The sequence below is a fragment of the Trichechus manatus genome, unplaced genomic scaffold (genome assembly GCF_000243295.1).
Source record: "Trichechus manatus latirostris isolate Lorelei unplaced genomic scaffold, TriManLat1.0 scaffold00018, whole genome shotgun sequence".
In the NCBI taxonomy this organism is placed as follows: Eukaryota; Metazoa; Chordata; class Mammalia; order Sirenia; family Trichechidae; genus Trichechus; species Trichechus manatus.
The window spans coordinates 7,207,489-7,229,528 of NW_004443954.1; the positions used below are offsets into that span (position 1 = coordinate 7,207,489).

At 35.7% G+C, this 22,040-nt stretch overlaps 1 protein-coding gene across 8 annotated transcripts in view; it reads left to right on the forward strand.

The window, feature by feature from the left end:
* Nucleotides 1-22,040, forward strand: part of NCOA2 (nuclear receptor coactivator 2) — a 304,968-nt gene that overhangs the window by 89,864 nt on the left and 193,064 nt on the right. Inside the window, exons 1-2 of one of the 8 annotated variants that reach the window (XM_023727746.1) lie at nucleotides 3,004-7,622; nucleotides 10,821-11,288. The exons of 4 other annotated variants lie outside the window; for them this stretch is intronic. The gene's annotated coding sequence lies outside the window, so the exon portion shown is untranslated. Of the gene's footprint in view, nucleotides 1-3,003; nucleotides 7,623-10,531; nucleotides 11,289-22,040 lie in introns of those variants that run through there. 3 more of the 8 variants (XM_023727748.1, XM_023727749.1, XM_023727745.1) reach the window with 3 other exon arrangements.

A 22,040-nucleotide genomic window follows, 5' to 3' on the forward strand; every position in this document is an offset into this window, starting at 1 on the left:
GAGCAAGCTAGAATTTTGAATTAGAATAAATTCAAACACTCATTAACTATAGTAAAAATTCAAAGATTGCAGTTACCTTTTGTGGTTACTTATATGTTAAACTCTTATGTTAGGTTACTTGAAACTTTTTAATTTAGCATTCTGACATTACACTGCTTAGTAAAAGTATAATTTTTCTTTTGATCGTTATTGTATACGAAAGTTCAGTAAACAATATGTTAAAAATCTATTATCTTTGATATAATAGTGTATAAATAGAATTTGATTTTTACAATTAAAAGCTGTACTGGTGTAGGAGCCCTGTTGGCACCATGGTTAAGAGCTCAGCTGCTAACCAAAAGGTTGGCAGTTCGAATCCGCCAGCCGCTCATTGGAAACCCTAAGACGTAGTTCTTCTCTGTCTTCTAGGGTCACTGTGAGTCAAAATCAACTCATGGCAGTGGGTTTGGGTTTGATTTTTTGTATACTGTTATAGGCAGTTCAGAATGTAAATACATACAAACACTCCTTGGTGTTAGCTTTTTTCTGTGCTGATTGTTCTTTAGTACATGGGAGTATCAGAGGCTTTAAAACAAATCAGCTAATTAAAATTTTCATTTAGGAGAAAAGTATTGAAATTTTTTTTCCCTTTACTGTATTTCTTATCTGTTTCTTTGTATTACTGCCTTTTTCTGATAACTGAAGATAACCAACCCTTAAAAAAAAACCAGTTGCCCTCTAGTCAATTCTGACCCATAGCGACCCTATAGGACAGAGTAGAACTGCCCCATAGGGTTTCCAAGGAGTGGCTGGTGGATTCAAACTGCCAACCTTTCGGTTAGTATCCTGCGCTCTTAACCAGTGCACCACCAGGGCTCCAAACCAACCCTTAGGTGTGAGAAATTGCTATTATTTAATCACTTTAATTGGAAATCTTTTCTGAAGTGTATTGCACACATCACACTTTTTAAGATTGTATAAATATAACTTATCCTTTTCTTGATGACTCAGCAAATATTATGCATATGAATTTGTGTTATGTTTAGATTTTTGCTCCTGTACTTACGGCATCACACTGATCCAAATTGTAATATCTTGTATCTGCTTTTCTCCCGCTGTCAGTTACTGTTTTTACTGTTGACATTCACAGACCCTTTCACCATCTTCCTCGTTTGATACATCTGGTAAGAAATAAGGTAATAAGAAGAAGAAGAGCCACTTATTGAATATCTTATGGTCTTAGTGGAGCCCTGGTGGCTCAGTGGTTAAGAGCTCGGCAGCAAACCAAAAAGTGGGCAGTTCGAATCCACTAGTCACTCCTTGGAAACCCTGTGGGGCAGTTGGAAACCCTGTGGGGCAGTTCTCGTCTGTCTTGTAGGGTCACTATGAGCCGGAACTGACTAGATAACACCTAACAACAACATAATCTTAATATCAATCCTGTGTCAAAGACATTACTCCCATCTTCTAGAGGAGGAAATTTGGGCTTAGCAAGGTTAAATAACTTTCTCAAGGTCACGGAGCTGGTAAATGATAAACTAGCATATGACTCAAGTGAGTTTTTATACACGTATAAATATGCATACATCTGTACATACCACCCACATCAATATGTAGAACATTTCCAGCACCCCGGAAGGTTCCATCGTGCCTCCTCTTATTAGTGTCCCCCCAAAGATGACACTACAGGCAGTCCCCAGGTTACGAACATCTGACTTATGTACAACCTGTAGTTATGAACCAACCCCTATAAAGCCTATTATATTAAAAATTCCAGGTGCATACAGTGGTTTGTAGTAACAAATGGGTGCTACTTTGCGACACACATCAAAATATCATCATTGTTATCACTGTATTACTGTGTTAAAGATGTTTTAGTGTGTCTGGAGTGTTTCTTAAGTGTTTTATATGCATAGAAAGGTGAAATAGATACTATATACAGAGACAAACATTTGACTAACTGACGCTAAATAAGAACCATATGTACCTGTTCGACTTACATACAAATTCGACTTAAAGACAGAGTTAGTAACGGAAATCGTTCCTAACCTAAGGACTGCCTGTATTCTGACCTCTATCCCCATATGTAGACCTGTGTGCCCCATAGCTTAGTTTTGCCCGTTATTGAACTTCATGAAAATGGAATGATATAGGAAGTACTCTTTTGTTTGTCAGGCTTCTTTGCTCACCATGATACCTGTTTCATTCATGTCGTAGCGTGTAGCGTTTGTTCTTTTTCATTGCTGTGTCATATCCTTGTGTATGAATATATTTAAATTTACTTATTTGTCCTGTTGATGGACATTTGGATCGTTTCTAGTTTTGACTATTATGAATAAAACTGCGGTGATCGTTTTTATACATGTTTTTAGTGGACATAAAACACTCACTTGTCTTGAGTATCTACCGAAGAGTATAATGGCTGAGTGTTGGGAATAATATATGTTGAGTTTTACTAGGTACTGCCACACAGCTTTCCATGTGACTCTACCAATTGACACTCCCATCAGCAACGTAGGGGAGTTCTGCTTGCTCCGTGTCCTCGTTAATTATCGGTATTGTCAGTTCTATTAATTTGTTTCTGTCCTTTAAATTTTATTTATCTCGGTAGAGCATCTTGTTATCAGGGAAATGCAAATTTAAAATTATGTTTTATTTATGAAAAAATATTTCAAAAGTATGTACATATTCATGTACAGAGATTAATATTTGTGTATTTGGTCTTGGATTTTTTTTTTAAATATCTCTTTTTGTAAGTGGGTCTTGATTGCTTTGTGTTTAATCACTGATAATGAACAAAGTTCTTATAATAAAGACAAGTCTGATACTCTAGAAACCATTTTTTTAGGTTAGAATTTTATTTAAGGAAATTTATTTAAGGAATTTATTCAAAGAATCAAGTTTACAAAGGATGTCTACAAAGAAAACTTGGAGAAGCCAAGATAAATTGTATCCAGGAATGTCAAGAACTTACAGTATAAAAAAAAAAAAAAACACCAAACTGCTGTTGAGTCGATTCCGACTCATAGCGACCCTTTAGCAGCATACAAATTGTCTTGTAGAAGAACTCAGTGAAGACCTTTATAAGTGAAAAATCAAGGTCTTTTTTGCATCAGAAAATAGCAGTTATATGTAATCTGTAAGAATTTATCTAGAATTGTATTCGTTAGATGGTCTACATAATCTCACAGTACGTTATTTTGTGAAGAATTGCTTGAATTGATTAGTTCTCCTTTTTCCAAGTTCAGTGCAAGTTGCGTGTTCACCTTTTCTGCATGTCTCAGGTATGCTGATTAGTCAGGCGGTCTCATCTGAAACTAAGGTATAATAGTGCTAAGTTGTATAACTTGCCATACCAGTTTTACAATGTTTTTGTTTTGCTCAAAGCAGATGAAAGGTTTATTTAGTGTGGTTACACTGGTGCTGCATTCCTGGTGATCTTGGTAGGTTAATGACAATCTGTGTCATAGAAATCAGGAACTGTGGGTTGAACCTATGGGATGCATATAGTTGGTTCATTAAAATGCTGCCTCTCAAAGCACTGGAGAGTGTTGGGAGCACTTGGTAGGTAATGCAGCTTTAAAAATCTATCTATCAAAATGTCTTCATTCTGTTTTTTAAACTCTTTTAATATGTAAGTGCTTAGTCATATCTACTGTGTGATTGATTTCTCTAGTAAGGTTAAAAAACACTTTGGAATTCTAGGTAGATTTCTTTCCACAGTTTAATAGGTTTTGTTTTAGCAGGAGCGTTTTGGTTAGTTATGGCACAGTCGTGTTGTTGGATTAGACTGCACCTTTGTTTAACTGGTGGGCTTTTAACTGAATTAACTTTGTCAGTCACTGTTGGATTGATGCCACTATTTTTTTTTATTATAGAGAATGAGTTGAAGAGTTGTTTAAAAAATATCTTTGAGATACAATCAAGCTTAGATATTTAAAGCAGTTTTGATACCTAGCAAACTTCAAGGTATCCTTTGGATAAGGTTTGTATGGATTATACTATATTATGAATTTCTTATAAATTTCATTTATGAAATACACTTATGAAGAAGGGAGACATACTGCAGTCTTGCATTCTGTTGAATGTTCTTTTATTAGGCATACTTAATTTATTTCAGATATATTCTGTAAAGAATACCATCATTCAGAATGTCAGTGAATACAAGGCAAGATTTTTGTTCATTTGAGGATTGTTTTGTTCATATGTGCCTGTGTTGTAAGAAGAGACGAGACAAGCGGAATGGTTTAGTCTCCTTGAGCATACGTCAAGAATGTGTGTAATAGAAATGGAAAATTTTGAAGTTAGATAAGGAGAGTTAAGTAAAGGCGATGAAGAGGGTTAATTGCTGGCAAAGGGCTACTAGGATAGGAATGAATGAGTTACTGTTCTATCCAAGAGTGTGGTCTCTAGAGAAGCCCAGTAAGTAAGTTATTTATTGGCTCCACAGTAAGGTAGCCCAGGTCTTTTGTTTTCTTAAGGCCATTTCTACTTTTTTATAAGTCAGTGTTTGAATTTATGGACTATCACCAGTAAACTTACTTTCAAGTCTAAAATTACTGGACGCGAAATATCTCATCACCTTTCCTGTTCCACCTTTTATGCATTTGGATCATGAGGGTTGGGAAAATACGTTAGAGCTACCAGTCTGTTTTATATATTAGACTGAATCTGCATAATGGACAAGGGCATTTCACTAGATTTTGGGCTTAAAATCCCCAACATTGGATTACTGAAGGTTATAACCAACAATCTTCATGTTTCATCGTATGTAAGTAACATAAAAACTTGCTATCAGTTTTTCTCATGTGAGCCTTCTTGTAGATAATTTTATAAAAGACGTGTCCCTCAAATCATGGTAAGTTCTGTGTATAATTCCAGGAATCATAGATGGCTGTGTGTGTGTACATGTGTATAAAACAGAAGGATCAGTTTTCTATGGCTTTGTTTATATTAGTTTTATTGCTGTCACTATTTTGAACTAATAATAGCAGTGAAATTGTTACATCCTTTCATATGTATATCAGGAGAACTTGAGTAATATGGATGGCAGTCTGTGTACTTTATATGCATATATATACAGACTTGTATGTATGTGGCTGAAACTTAAATATTAAGGGTAAGAACATGAGTACTTTGTTACATACACGTATATACCCAGACTCATGTTTTGTATTATTATTATTATTGTTAGGCTACTTTGAAAAAAGTACTACATTGAGCTATGTAGGTACTACATTGAGTTAGCATATGCATCTAGGAAGAATTGAGAAAAGTATTATTTCACACTGTAGCAGTTTCAGTGGAAGTCTATTAAACCATAGCCTTGCCAGTTATGGGGGAGGTGAGGAGCAGTATACACTGGTTTCCATTTGTGCTGTCAGTGCCATTCGATTGGTAGGTGTGCCCCAGGAAGAGCAGTCAGCTGCTTAGAATGTTGGTGGTAATGGCCTTCCATTTATGAGGTGACTAAGCCTTGGCCAGAAAGACCAGAATGCCAGGTCAAGTTAATGGGCTACTCATGTCAAAGATTCTGGGGACAGCTAAGCCCCATCTTAACTTGCATTGAGATGCCATTTTCTATCTATCAAATTAGTAAAGTGAACGAGAGACTGCCCTTTGTTAATTAGGTTGTAGTTACAGAAGCATTTTCAAGAACTATTGGTGTGGTGTAAATTGGTATTACCGTTCTGGAAATCACTTTGGTTTTATATATCAGGAGCTTTAAAATTGATCATACATCTTTTGACCCAAGGATGGCCATTCCTCGTACTCTGTTTCAAGGAAGTAATCAGATATACAGATGAACAAAGATACACAGATGGGGGAAAAAAGAAATATATGTATCTATATATCTATAGCTATATCTATATCTATCTATCTATATATATATACATATATATATGCGCAAAGATGGCCGTCATACATTCTTCTGTAAACAGTGAAACTTTGGGAACAATACTGTTTAACAGGGAAGAGATGGTTAGGTAAATGATGCCATGTTTCTTAGGGGAGCAGTAACAGTAATGGTAAGGGAAAATAGTTAAATACTAAATTGTCATATAGAATTAACATCAAATTATGTTTAAAGATAATGTGTAGAAAAGCACCTGAAAGAAATAAACTAAACTGTTAACAGAAGTTACTTCTGGATAACTTCCACAATGAACATTTATTTGTTTTATAATCTAAACAAGAAAAATTTAAGAAGAACAGAGGGAACAATAACTTCATTAAAGGAAAAAAAGAGGATTGATTTTATTTTAGAGATCTTCGAATCTGAGGCCAGGTTTGGAAATAGAAGACCTATTCTAACATCAATATGGAACAAGTTGAATGGACAGCAAAATTTTCTTAGACTGAGTCAGAAAGGATATAATTTTTACTTAGAAATTATTGAGCTATAGAGTACATTCTGTAAGGATAAAGATAATATTAATACAAGCTTTTTTACATGCTCTGGCACCCAGTGCTTAATAAATTTCATATGAAATGATGAATGAATGAAACTTCGCACTAGGTTTTGAAAACAAAATGACAGGATAAACCTCAGCATATCCTTTTGGAGTTACATGTTGGTCTTGAAAAATGGAATCCTTTATTGTTTAAGACGGATTTGGAGAGAGAGAGAAAAAAAAATAGTTGCAGAGCTAGTTCAGGTGGTATATGGGACCAGGAATGGGGGGGAGGGTGTGTGGACCTGGGAAGTGGAACCCCAGACTGCTCAGGGAAGAATTGTCATTCCCACTGAAGATCAGAACTGCCTTAAGAATCCTATGTTAGCTTGCCGCATAGTCTGTGAACAGTTGTGTATACATGTATGGGTTATTCTTTAAATTTTGGACCCTCTTTTTTTTGGCCCATTTTAATTTTTATACTTTAAAATTTTATTTTATCCCAGAAGATCTGAAAATTAAGCTCATAGGCTTATAGCAAGTGACATAAAGGTTAAAGTTAGTTTGGTAGACAATATATTGAGTGAAAAATGTTATAACCATGTAACCAGCAATCTGATTTATCCATTGTTTTGTAGAAACTTGATCCTGGTAATAAATTAAGTATCCTGGGCAATGATTTTTTTTTCCCCTGATTGAGCAATTAGCAAACGATTTAGTGTATCAAATTTTTAAATTTTTGTTATATTTCCACATAGGCTGTTATCACCCTAACATCAGTAACCTTTTTGAAGTTTGCTACTTTTGTTCTTTTCCTACCCCAAATAATTTTGCTTTTCACTTTGAAAATTACTAATATTTTATTCTGTGTTGATGTGCTTTCTTATTGTTGCTGTAGTCAATGTCCACATTAAAATTTGTGTTTGTAAATACCTCTCATCTATTAGTCATCCATTCGTATTCTCTGCCATCTTAAAACCTTCCCAAATTAGCCGACTCAGTGAAGTTTTCCTAATTAACATTGCTCATCCACCAATCCCCTGCTTGACCATCTTTTGTTGTTGTTAGCTGCCATTATGTGGGCTCATGACTCATGCGACCTCATGCGCAATGGAACAAAATGCTACCTGGTCCTGCGTGCCGTTCCCATGACTGGCTGTGGCTCGGACTGTTGTGATCCACAGGTTTTCAGTGGCTGATTTTCTTAGTCGACCATTTTTTACCTGAAAATATTTTTCTACATTTCTGGTAAATTTCTTCATGTATTTGAATCTATTTTTGTTCGTTTCCTTTAGTTGGTAAACTCGTTGAGGGTAGGAATTATGTCAGTGTGTGTGCTGTTTCTAGTACACAGCGTACCCAGTGGACTCAGTAAATACTCGCTGACTAGCTGTTGAAATAATTTGAGTAGTTTATGTATGTACTCAGTAATCGGCAGTCCTAGGTTGGTAGTGTTCCCAGTAGTGATGGAATATCTGTTTGCCTCTCACTAACATTGAGAAAGTACCTGATGGAAGAGTCTTATGACACAGCCTAACTCCTGTATGGCAGAAGATGCTATCTGGATTTGTATAACCCAGAAGTACAAGTCTAAAAAATCTTTGGAAAAATTCTGTGAAATATTTCTGAAGGTTCTTAGCATTTAACTTCTGTGACTCTCAGTAGAAGTTAGTTGGCTCATCTCTCCAACTTCAGTGTAGTAATTATAGTAATTATCATCATTATCACGTACCTGCAATGGGCCAGACCCTTCCCTTTTTACATACGTTTTCTCGTATACTCTTTTAAAAACTCAACAAGACGGATATTGTTCCAACTTCACAGATGCAGACTAAGGCAGAGAGAGGTTAATTAACTTGTCAAAGATCACACATACTGTAATGGTAGAAGCCAATATTCAAACTATGGCCTGTTGGGTTCTAAAACTTATATTTTACTGCCCTAAGAATGGGAGTATTGGAGGATGAAATGTCCTTAAATTCCAAATATTAGAACCAGCTGTTATCGTTTTGAACAATACTAGTAAATGCTCATATTACTCGTATAGTATTGCTTAAAATCCTACAATAATTGGTATCTTATATAGAAATCCACAGTTTTCCTACTTGGAATCAGTACTGCTTTCTAAGTGAGAAGGAATCTTTATTACAGGCAGTCCCTGGGTTATGAACGAGATCGGTTCCTAACTGTGTTCTTAAGAATTTGTGGGTAACTCAGAACAGGTGCATGCGGTTCTTATTAAGAGCTCAGCAGCAGTTGGAATATCCACCAGCTGCTCCTTGGAAACCCTGTGGGGCAGTTCTACTCTGTCCTCTAGGGTCGCTATGAGTTGGAATCAACTCGATGGCAACCAGTTTTAGTGCAAAAAGAGGCTCAAAGCCTTTTCAGTGATTTGAAAGCTGCACATGCAGCAAGTGAAGGTGATTGTGATGAAGAATTTGTTGCGAGTAGGAGTTGGTTCAGTTATTTCAAAGTGTGGACAAATTTACATAACATTAAGGGACAAGTATGAGTTGTCCATAAATCAGATGTTCATTCGTAACCCAGGGACTTACTGTATAAGAATGAATTCATATTAGTAGTCTTGGCTAAGACCTAGAGGCATAGTGGTGTTTTTGAAAGAAGCATATTTCATTAAGAACAGATCCAAAAATTTTGAGCCATTGGTTATTAGTGTATCTGGATTTAGTGGCAAACATGGTTCTTATAGTACTATATTCGGATGATGTGATGAAATAAATAAATAGCTTATAGGCAGTTTGTAGATAGTTTTATTCACTTGGTTATTTTGCCAAAAACATAGGAAAGGATTACCTAGGAATCTAATTTATCAAGTATACGCTAACAACAACAAAAAAACCCAAAGAAAGCATTCCCGTGACAATAGAAAATTTCCAATTTTATAGGCAGGAATGCTGTTTTGCTTCCTGTTTGGTGAAGATCATCTTTGTAAGACTACTTCCTCTGTAAGAAAGAAAACAGATGTAGCTCAGCCAGCTCTTCAGGTACTTACTCAGATTTCCATGGATGAGTAATTTTTGAATGATATGAAAACAAAACCAGAGTGCTGCTTTAGAGAATTCTGTGAGGACTGAGATTAAGGAGTTGAGTATTTGAGATTTGTGTAGGAAGGTATCTGGCTTCTTGTAGATGGTTAAGATAGTTTCATAGAGGACACTCCTAGGGCTTGGTGAAAACTTGGTGCCTTTAAAACATCTCATTAAAGAACTCCTGAACCGTTGTAAACCAAGCTTAGTCTTTCCAAATCTAATAAGGCTTTTTTTGAACCATGATACTTTGACTTCGAGTGGAAGCTAGACTCTTGATATTCACTCATAGTTTATCAACAGCAAATTTTACTCCAGGTATACCGTCTAGATGTTTCTGACGGTGGTGCAGCATTCTCCCTATATTGTACATCCTGTGGGTGACTCTCCCTAGAAAGCGTGCACTTCAGTACTTTGGACACTTCCTCATTAACTAGAGACCCAGTGGGTCACAGTTAAACAATTTTTCTTTAGGATTTTAAAATAAAAGTTGTAATCATCCATTTAACTTAGTTTCTTACTACTGTAATATTATACTCCAGCAGAACAGTGTTTCATCAGAATCAGACTAGGGCTCACTTCAGTTCAGAGACCTACTGATTTCTCTTACTGTCTGGGTTCCTATCTGGAAAGCTTTCAAGAAAGCCAGCGTGTGGCCTGTCTAAAAGCACTAGGCTTTGCATGCGGCTTGTGGCAAGAATGTGGGTTTGCCCTATTAGTGTTGCAAAATCAGTTCTTACGCAGAGAATTGTCCTTTTCTCTTGCCTTCTATATTCTGGTTTTAGATTATTTTTCTTGTGGTTTTGGTTTATGAGTGTGTACTCGGGACTTTCTTTTCCCTTATTCCTTTTCCCTCTTTCACACAGGCAGTGAAGGAGTGAATAATTACAAGATATTTTTATACTTGTTTACATTATCAAGTTATAGAGACAACTTCCTTTTGTCTTATATATTATAGACCCAAGACAGTTAAAATTGTTTTAGTATTAAATAAAAAAAAAAAAAACCATTGCCATCGAGTCGATTCCAACTCATAGTGACCTTATAGGACAGAGTAGAATTGCCCCATAGGGTTTCCAAGGCTGTAAATCTTTGCAGAAGCAGACTGCCACATCTTTTTTTCAAGGAGCAGCTTGTAGGCTCGAACTGCCAACCTTTTGGTGAGCAACCAGGCCCTTAACCACTGTGCCACAGGGCTCCTTAGTATTAAATCTGACTTGATAATATGGTTACGTTATAAATGGTGTCATCATCCTGACACAACGACTTTTAGTGTATTTTCTTTTAGGTCTCTAAGAAGTTTATCTCTTTGTTTTGTTTTCTTAAGTGCTTTTACTGGGAATGAAATTTATATATTGGAATTTTTCCTCATTTTCTCAACCATTTCTTTTCCTTTGAGGTGTTGAATGGACAAAGAAATAGCCAAAATAAAAGAGGAAGAAATCAAAGATGGAAGGACTTTTGTATCATCAACAAGCTAGATGATCAACTTGGTATAATCAGTGTCAGCTATCTTACAACATTTCTATAAAATATAATCAAGAAGTGATTATAAGACACAACGTGTTGTCCTTTTTAGCACTCCAAAAACTTCTTTACCTTCCAGTATTTTATTGAACATATGCGAGGTTTAGGGCATTCAAATAAATGAAAAGACTCAGATTTGTAGGCGTGAATAGTGTCAGTTCATTTTGGTGTTTATCATTTCTGCCCTCCCTTTAGATAAAATGAATGAAAACTGGGGAGAAATGTCCTCTGGAAAGCGTTGATAACAGACCAGAGCTGCACTTTTGTAGTCTGCCTTAGGAGAACACATTAGTGGGAAATGGTTAAATTCTCCAAGTTATAAGACACGCTGCTAACACAGGTGAGAAAGACAAAAGTCTTCTTCATACATATAACAGTAAAATTTTAATAGAGCAAATAAATAAGCCTAGCTATTGATGAAAAACAGTTGCAGAATGCTTAAATGTCTGACTCTTCCATTAGACTTATTGTTCTCAATTCTGTTTTACATTTAGGAAATGAATGCTGCTTAGTTCCATATTTAAAGGACATTTCAAAACCCTCACTTCAAATGTCTTACTTGAACTGAAGATGAATAAATGTTTCAGGGTTTTTGTTCCAGCTTAACAGTCTACAGAGTTATTTCTTCAGTCATTTCCGTCCTAGAGGCTTATTATGTCATGAAGTTTAGGTAGTCTCATCTTTTTAATGTGACCTTCCAAAAAAGTGCTGTTTGTTATTTTCCTAAGTGGTTTTAGACTTGTATTATCCCTTAAAATAGCACTTAGAGTCTAAACTCATTTGCACAAAATTGGCTTTATATAATTTTACTCCATAGCTGGAAATAGGTTAACTATAGGTTGGTGAAGCATACTATACTTTGATACCTTTTTGTGAGTCTTTTTGTGGTATTCTGTACTTTATTTTAAAATATGACTTGTTCATATATTTGTGGATGAGGAAGTGGCTTTAGAATTTATGCTGTATCTGTGAACAGTTCATGGCCTGGTTAACGGTATTACCTTTAATTCTAAAATGGTTGTTACTGAGAGAGAGAGAGAGAGACTTGTGTAAACTTGGGTAGACATTTAAGCATTAGGAAGTAACTGAAATATCTAAAATCTTCAGCCAACACTCCTGCTTCTGTTCTTAAAAAATTTTTTGGTGTACCTTTAATAACCAATATATAATTTATTCTGCTATAATTTCTTTCATTTTAAAACAGAAATTTTACTTGTGAATTACATAAGTATTAAATTTCATATATGTGAAGGGAAGGATGAGGCTTGAGACTGCAACCCTTAATCTCTTATTTTCTCAAAATAGCCCTTTTCTGTCTCCCATGTTACCACTATTACCAGTGACAAGTCATACCTCTTTGCCTCAAGTGGTAAGTTATACCACTTCTGAAATACCATTACTAAAAACAGCTCGAGTTTTTAAGCTGCCTTACATTTTCAAAACTATTTGAAATTATTTTTGGACTAGCGAGTCATTATTAAATGGAAGTGAAAAGGAAATGTGTTTGGCTAATTTGCTTTAGAGAACTCATAGTTGTCTGGAGGAAGAGTTAGAAATGTTGTCTAATTCCTTTGAGATTTAAATAAATTCATCTAGTGTTAGAAAACTGTGAACACAAGGTAAACTCAGATTAGCTAATTAGCCTTTGCCTCAGAGTTTTCTATTATATAAATAGTGCTAAAACCACACTTAAAGTTTTTGCCATATTGCTCTTAGGTTAACTGGGGCTCAGCAATTAAGTGATTTCCTTTTCCCTTTAACTATAAAGGCTTGGTTCTGATTTTTAGGCGTCAGTTCCTATAATAGCATACCCACAGCTATGGAGTTGATTCCCACTCATAGCGACCCTATAGGACAGAGATAATAGCATAAGTCTGGTTCAGATCTTACTTCTCTGATGAACATTTCTCCTATATTACCTGTCTTCGATAATTGTGTACAAAGGTGTACACTTTCATTTGACGTCCCCTCTCAGTTTCTTAAGGAGCCCTATTGGTGTGAAGTATTAAGTGGTCGGCTATTAACTGAAAGGTTGGTGATTAGAACCCACCCAGTGGTGATCTGCTTCCTTAAAGATTAGAGCCAGGAAAACCCTGTGGGGCAGTTCTACTCTGTCACATGGGATCACTGGGAGTCGGAATCGACATTGAAGGCACCCAACAACGACAATAATAGATCAATTTAGGAAACTCTGATATATGGTAGTATTTTGATAACGTGGATTTTCGTACTCAAGGAATCTTGGAAATAATCTTGAGACATTCAGGCCAAAAATTGTGTTATCGTAGGGGATTTAAGACATAAGATATAGTAATTTATAGAAAGTGTATCCACTTTAAATAAAACCATGATTTCTTTCTAACAGGTGTATGATTTATTCTGTAGGTCTTGTGGATTTAAAAGTGACTTTTTCTGGAAACTTCTTTTGAACACTGTTGGGAGTCAGAAGATCTGATTACTAGATTTTAGTTGACTGAATGACTTTAATCAAATCACGTAACCTCATGGAGCCCCCAACTCCCCTTTGGCATTTGCCGAATGTGCATGATAATTACAAACTCAACCTACCTACAGAGTTTTTTTCTAAAGATAAAATGAGAGAAAAAGAATCTGTCTGTAGGAGTTAGAAACTTATAAAGTGTTTAGTGTAAGACTGGGAAAATAATTGTACCTTAATTAGGCAACCCTATTTATTTAGACTAATAGCTCTTGAGGATAGTAGATTTTGTTTTAGAGCTAAAGAGGAGTTTGTAGATAATTGTGTCACTCTCCCATTTTGTCAATGAAGAAACAGAGGCCTAGAGATGTTAAGTGATTGGACTTGGGTCTTACAGGGTGATCCAGGAAGCCAGCGGGGCCCTCTCAGGCCTGCTCTGATGCTGGGCTAGCCTCTACACCAGTCTACAAGAGACGAACAGTAAATTGTCTGTTCAGTCACATATTCTTGACCATCTTCCTCCCAGATACTGTTACTTTTATAATGGAATGTTAGTATTAGCATTTATAAGTTCTTGATTATATTCTTGTTTAGTACTCTATGTTGATTTTCATAGTATATTATGGGTAAAATATTAGCAGGCTATATTTTAGCAATGAGAATTGATAATTTTTTCTTCTTTTGTGTGATGTTTTAAAAAAGAAATTGTAACAAATTACCATGTAATGTCCTAAAATTGAAATCATGAGAGAAAAGTTAAACACAAGTCACTTTACAATTTACGTTCCTGTTTTTTGAAGTAAAATTTACCTTTTTGACATTTAAGGCATGGGATTTGTTAACACGTATCCCCACCACCGTACAGCTTAATATTTTGAAGAGAAAATAAAAAGGACAGGTTTGTTTCTTTGTGATCTTTTTTAAAAACGTTATTCTCTTTTCTTTGCCTCAAGTATTTACTAGGACAGAAAAAGCATTGCTTGTTTTTATTGGCCACACTTAACACATTCGTTTCGCAGTTATTTTTTATCAGTCAGCAAACGCATGTGCTAGGTGCTGATGATTTTAAGAGATGCTGGGGGGTCTTCCGCCCAAGAGGCCGTAAACATAAGTTATTTACCGTTCTAGTCTCTTACAATGTGAGATCCAGCGTTTTCCTGTATTTAGAAATACCTGATTGAATAATATTCTCCATGTGTGTTCTTTTCGGCATCATATGAATTTTGAATAGAGAAACGCTGCAAATAGAAAAAGTGAATAACTTTAGAACCTTGAGAATAATGTTATGAAAGGTCAGATTGTCTCCGCTTTAATAAAAGGAGCCGTTAAAATTATTTTAGTCACTGAAATAGTAGCTGTGTTTGTTTAAACTGTAACACACCTAGACAGAAATAAATCTTGTTAAAACAACAGCTTACTACTGACCGTGCTTGCTTTGCCCACTGTGGGTCCCAGAATCTTGACTGCAGTACTTAGAAAAGGTCTGCTGAGCATATTTGTAGTAATATCTTTAAAAGGTTCTTTAACTTGATATTTTATGAAGAAAAAATAAAAAGGATTGGTTACGCATGCCTTGAGTTTATAGTCTGAAATGAGAACCCATACGTTTTATTATGTTAACTAAAGCTTGTTTAGATACTACAAATTACAATGACCTTTAGAAGGATTTTGATTCAATCTTTACTTTCGCCTTATTGAGGAATTCAAACCCTCAGTTACCCTATGGCTTGGTCTTTGTTTTAATTTGATGTGAATTGTTGGTTATGTCCATAAAAGGCTAACTTTTTTTGTGGTAAAAAATTAAAAAGTATACAAGAAGGCAGTACAGCAGCACCATTTCACAAAAAAGGGAAAATTTAATTCTCCAATAGTAAAGTCATAATCTCATAAAAAAGGCGAATCCTTCAAATTTAATGAATTTAGCTTTATAGGAAAATGAAGCCCTACGTTTTTTCTCATTTAGGTTCAAACCTGTAAAAACTTTGTTCTCGAGCTAACTTCAGAGACACATTTTAGAAAGTACCTGTATGGACTTAACTTTAATCTGTCAGTGGAATTTTTGAAAAACAAAATCAGTACATGAATAATGTTTTTAATGCACATTTTGTAGCCTTATTTATTATGTAAACAATGGGGAACATTAACTTGTGTAATGGCCCCTATGAAAAGCAGCCAGTTTACTATATGTCACTGGATTCCTTTTCAGTGCTGATGATTTTTAGTTTCATTAGGACCTATAAAATGAGAACAGATTTACTAATTAAATATAAACAAAGCTACCAGATCAATAAAATTTAAATTAACACACCATGTGATGTTGTTTGGCTGTAATGAAATTGCTGCTTACCATGTACTGAGCCCCGGTTTCACAGGGTTCAGCGTGTACTACTGTTAGCTGTGTGAAGATAGTTTAAGTCTCCCCCCATCATTTTTCTTCACTTGAACTTACAGAAAACTTTCTCTCTCAAGCCTTGTTGTCAACGGAATTAAAATAATACTAACCTCTAACATAGAAATCAAATGGCAGTAAGTTATCTCTATGATGGTCATCCATATGATTCAGAATGTGCATGCATTAAATAATTTTAGATTGTCATCAGAATGAAAACATGAAATGAGAAAATTTCGCAGCTATTGCATGGACATAGGAGTATATGTCCTAGGGCTCCCAGGTTGAAGAAGAAATTGAGCCACCATAGATAGTTTTCTTAGCTTTCTCCCACCTTAAGTTTTAGAATTGTTTTATTTTCTTCTTTAAATGCAATTTTTTGTGTCAGATAAAGTTTCTCATTTGACACAACCCTTTTTTTCTTCATTTTTCTCTTTATTCCTATCGTATCATTATTTTTTCCATTTTCTTTGCTTATATAGTTATCCATTTGCCATTGAGTTGATTCTGACTTATGGTGACCCCATACATGTCAGAGTAGAACTGTGCTCCATAAGGATTTTAATGGCTAATTTTTCGGAAGTAGATCACCAGGCCTTCCTTGCTATTCTGAGGCATAGCAAGCCAATAATCGAATATTCTGGGTAGTGAAGCATTTTAGGGCAATCTGCTGGTAGTGTTTCTTGATGAACTGCTGTTTGTGGCTCTTTTTGTAATAGTTGGGTGTTACAAAAGAATCTTCTTGATGTCAGATCCCTTTTTCTGGGGAAGAGGGATGAAATGCGTACAGTAGAAGTGCAGAGGAGTGGAGCCTGGCTGAGGGACCTAGGACAGAAGCAAAAGGGGAAGAGTGGAGGCTGTTAGTTCTTCATCTTTCTGGTTTAACTTGAGCAAATTACTTAGACTCTCTGATCTTCAGTTTCCTCATCTGCCAGATGGAATTTGTAAGTACCTATCTATGGGAAGTATTAGAAATAAAATTTCTAGCAGAGTTCCTGGCACCTGGAGCTTAATAAAAGGTAGCTCTGCTTGTTATTCTGTATCATAAGTTGTTGGAAGGCACATCTTCACAGGTTTCCAGTTTTATTTATAATTTTATTGTTAGATACTGTATCCTTAAGTCCTAGATTCACACTAAGTTACAAGCCCTTTTTACACCTTTCTGTGTCATAGTACCCTTCTGAGATGGGAAGGTTGATACATATTTGATGATGATTTCCATAGCAGTTGGTTAAGTTATGATGGTTAGGTTAAAGTTTTTAGGATAATAATTGTTTCAGGGTTCACAGAAGCTCCGTTAGTATAAGTCGGAGAAGCATTGTGTTATTAGTAGAGCCTTAGTTTCTCATCTGTAAAACTGAGTAGTTGAAATAGATGATTTCCAAGTTTCTTTCAAATCTTAAAATTTTTATTCAAAATGGTACCTTTGCCATAGGGTCCAGTTTTCTCCTGTATTCCCCAATACAGAATCTAGACAGTTAGTAAAATGAAGAATCGCATTTTTAATTGTTTAACAAGGTGGAAAAATCATAATGATAGGCTATAAAAATGTGAACAGGTACTAACTGCAGTCTCCAAGAGTAAGCTCTCCATTGTTCTTCATAGGGGGTTGCAAAGCTTTTCTCTTTGTACCCTGGTGCTGCTTTTGGAATAGCATTTTCTTTCTAGAAATCTGTAAAACATTTATATATTTGATTGTATCATGAAATTGTAATTTTACTTAAAGAAAAACAACTTACTTTACTATAAAATTTCAGCCATGAGCCCATATATTATACTGTTTTCAACTTTTTTTTTTTTTTTTTTTTAATTTGGTTCTTGTTACTGTGGTTTTTTGGTGAGTTTGTGCCTAGGGGACAATCAGAGTAGAAAAATCACAGGGCCCGGAATCAGATGGACCTACATTTGACATCTAGCTCTATCACAAGTTCTTTTGGCTTTAGACAAATTGTGTTACCTCTTGTTATAAAATGAGTATTGTATAACATCTTCCCTTTGAGGAGACACTCCTTTCCCACCCTTCTAAGTACTCTGTGAGTATTTTTTAAACTGAGTGTTTCCTTTATTGTATTTAATTGATGATTATCTGGATGTTGTCATATACTGTGAATAGATATGACCTCGCCTGCAGGAGGTAGGGATTGAAGGTGACAATCATCTGGGGAAGAGGCAGGACCTTGGAGAGGAAGCGAACTCAGAAAGAGTTAAATTTGCATTTGCACCTGCAGTGCACAGGGGTTCCAGTTTCTTCACATCCTTCCCAACACTTGTTTCCATTTTTCTGAGAACAGTTATTCTAGTGAATATGAGGTAGTATCTCATTGTGGTTTTGAACTGTGATTTTCTGATGACTAACTATGTTGAATATCTTTTCATGTACTGATTGGCCATTTGTATATCTTCTTCAGAGAAATATCTATTCCTTAGTCCATTTTTAAAATTGGATTTTTGTTGTTGTTGTTGTTGAGTTGAAGATAGGAATTCTTTATATATTGTGGATATAAAACCTTATCAGTTATATGGTTCCCAGATGTTTTCTCCCATTCTGTTGGTTGTCTCTTCACTTTGTTAATAAGTCCTTTGATGCACAAAAATTTTCATTCTGATGAAGTGCAAAGTGCTCATGGACTTTGTGCCAGAGTTACAACAGTAATTAAGGAGAAAAACCTAAGAGAAGGTGGAATTTCTGAGATGGTGGGATTCATAGACCTATTCTCTCTTGCCAAGCGCATATTCTTCCTCTGTTGTTAGTATTTGGGGGCCTAGATTTTATTTCATTAAGGAAGGTTGACGTTTTTCACAGACTGGTTTATTGTGAGAAATAAACTGATAATATATGGAAATCTTTGCTACTATTCTGGGGCATAAAGTAGGTTCCAGTAACTGTTGCTCTTATTTCAAGGAAAGTGAGGGGAAACATTTAGGACAAAAATCATCTACATTATTTAGGAAAAAGCAGTTAAAATTCTACTGATAGTGTGTTGGGCCTTTATATCTTTGGGAGACTGATTGGCTATCACGGTTTCATGTTCCAGTCTTGGTGGGGAATCATCCCTGAGCATTTTACCTCTGTTAAAGAAAGATTAATCCTTTCCTAATAACTTTTTTCTTTTTCCCCTTGTAATTCTGTTAAAGACTACTGAATTTTTTGACTGAGCACCGTAATTAAAGCCCCAGAACCTCTGCAGGAAAGTTGTTTAAAAGTCACTAGTCCAGCAGCATGTTGTCTTCTTATCCAAAGATGGATAAGACCTTATCCTTGTCCTCAAGGAGCTCAGAGTTTAGAGGGGAAGATGAATTTTAGTGTAAGGTAATAATGATAAAGATCATTTGTACATGCTGTGTCCATGTCTTTCTTACCTATTCACTTGTTGTTTTATTTTAGTGCTGCTGTAACACAGATACCACAAATGAGTGGCTTTAAAGAAAAGAAATTTATTTTCTCTCAGTTCAGGGACTAGAAGTCCAAATTCAGGGCACTAGCTATAGGGGAAGAATCTGTCAACTCTGGGGAAGGATCCTTGTCTCTTTCAGCTTCAGTAGCCCTGTGTTCCTCAGTTCCTTGGTGATCTTCACATGGCATGTAGCACCCCCACTACACCCTCTTTGTGCTAGATCCTGTGTCTAATATGCTCTTTTTATAACTCAGAAGTGATTAGGTTTAGGACACAGCCTACACAGATATATCTTCATTAGCATAACAAACCCCTGTTCCCACAGTTAGGATTCCAACATATTTTCGGGGGACACAATTCAATCCATAACATTTATTAACACTTCAACTTTTCCAGTCTGGTTTATATCTTTATCATGCCAAAGAAACTACTCTTCTGAAGGTCATCAACAATTTTGGGTTGCCAAATCAAAAAAAAACAAAGAAAAATTCGATTGAACAGAACAAGGGGATACTGAGTGGTTTCAGGTTAAGAAAGGTGTGCGTCAGGGTTGTATCCTTTTACCATACTTATTCAATCTGTATGCTGAGCAAATAATCCGAGAAGCTGGACTATATGAAGAAGAATGGGGCATCTGGATTGGAGGAAGACTCATTAACAACCTGCGATATGCAGGTGACACAACCTTGTTCCCTGAAAGTGAAGAGGACTTGAAGCACCTACTGATCAAGATCAAAGACCACCGTCTTCAGTATGGATTGCACCTCAACATAGAAAAAACAAAAATCCTCACAACTAGACCAATAAGCAACATCATGATAAACAGAGAAAAGATTGAAGATGTTACGGATTTCATTTTACTTGGATCCACAGTCAACGTCCATGGAAGCAGCAGTCAAGAAATCAAACGATGCATTATATTACACAAATCTGCTACAAAAGACCTCTTTAAAGTGTTGAAAAGCAAAGATGTCACCTTGAAGACTAAAGTGTGCCCGACCCAAGCCGTGGTGTTTTCAATTGCCTCATGCATGTGAAAGCTGGACAGTGAATAAGGAAGACCGAAGAAGAATTGGTGGCTTTGAGTTATGGTGTTGCCAAAGAATATTGACTATACCATGGACTGCCATAAGAACGAATAAATCTGTCTTGGAAGCAGTTCAGCCAGAGTGCTCCTTGGAAGCAAGGATGGTGAGACTTGTCCCAGGTACTTTGGACATGTTATCAGGAGGGACTAGTCCCTGGAGAAGGACATCATGCTTGGTGGAGGGTCAGCAAAAAAGAGGAAGACCCTCAACGAGATGGATTGACACAAATGGGCTCAAGCATAGCAATGATTGTGAGGATGGCACAGGACCGGGCGGTGTTTCATTCTGTTTTACATAGGGTCTCTATGCATCAGAACCGACTCAACGGCACCTAACAACAACAAAATCAAATAGAAACTTTAATTTTCAGTAGCATTGAACAATGTTTACCACCTTTTCCTTGGAATTACCTCCTCTCGGATGCTACAATACTTGTCTGTACTGGTTTTCCTTCTACCTCTTAGATATTCTTCTCATTCTCTTGGCCTATTCCTTTTTTATATATTTTGTATCAGGAGGAGTTCCTCAGAGCTTAGTTCCAGACTCCCAGCTCTCCTTTCTTTTTATCTTCTCCCTACAAAATCTTAACCATTCTATGAATTCAATGCTGTTTTCAGGTTAAAGAAAGCCTGTTGCCGTCAAGTGGATTCCGACTCATAGCGACCTTACAGGACCAAATAGAACTGCCCCATAGGGTTTCCAAGGAGCACCTGGTAGATTTGAACTGCCAGCCTTTTGCTTAGCAGCCGAACTCTTAATCACTACGCCACCAGCGTTTCCATTTTCAGGTTACTGGCTTCAAATTTAGTATCTTTAGTTCTCTTCCATATCCGAGCCTTGTACATTTAACTACAAATACGAGATTAATTTTTCTTCTAGGTCAGTCTCTGATCAAGAATACTAGTCTTTGGAGAGATAGTGCTTTACTATATTTGCTTCCCTGTATTGATTATGACTATGGTAGATAAGAGAGAAAATTGAAAGCAATGGTCATAATGAGATCTGTGAATTTTATGGGTACATTATTTTTTACTATATCACACATGTCAGTTGTGTTTGTGATTACGTATCTTAACTGCAGCTTAGGAATTCTTTAACTGATGTTTCCTTCTCTAAACCTATTTTAATTGTGGCTTAGGACTGTTCTTACATTTAGCATGCATGAAAAATTATTAAGTGAAATTATAAACCTACTTGTTTAACTTATGATTAATTATATTAGCTGAAGCATTTTGTTAAATTGAGTTAAAATAGCAAAAGAACTTCTTAAGATGTACTTTCAATTAATTTTAATCACCAGTTTTAGTAAACTAAAGATTTTTCTGGCTAAATTGACTTAAATATGTATTAATAGACAAAATGAATAGTTAGAAATAATCAGTTAGAAGTCTAGCTAATTAATGTTTATACATAAGTTACAAGGGCTAAGTGTTATTTAAGGGGCTTTTGACATGATACTGCTGACCCTCTTAAAAAAGAATTTGAAAAATGAAAATTGCTTGTTGAATAGTTTCATTAGTTGAATTACTCATGGTCTGCAGTGGAGATATAGCCCTTTAAAAAAGAAGGAAAATATACGCTTGTCTGAAGTATATATAGAAGTTAATTAATTCGTAATTATTCTTCTCTGTGGCCTAGATGCTCACTTTTAGCACTATCAACTCAATAATTGGGGAAAAATTTTACCTTGCATATCTAGTACACATTCTTTACACTATTAAAACTTTTGCAGTTCAACAACATGGAGATTTTAATATTACAATAGTTTATTAAAAGTAATATG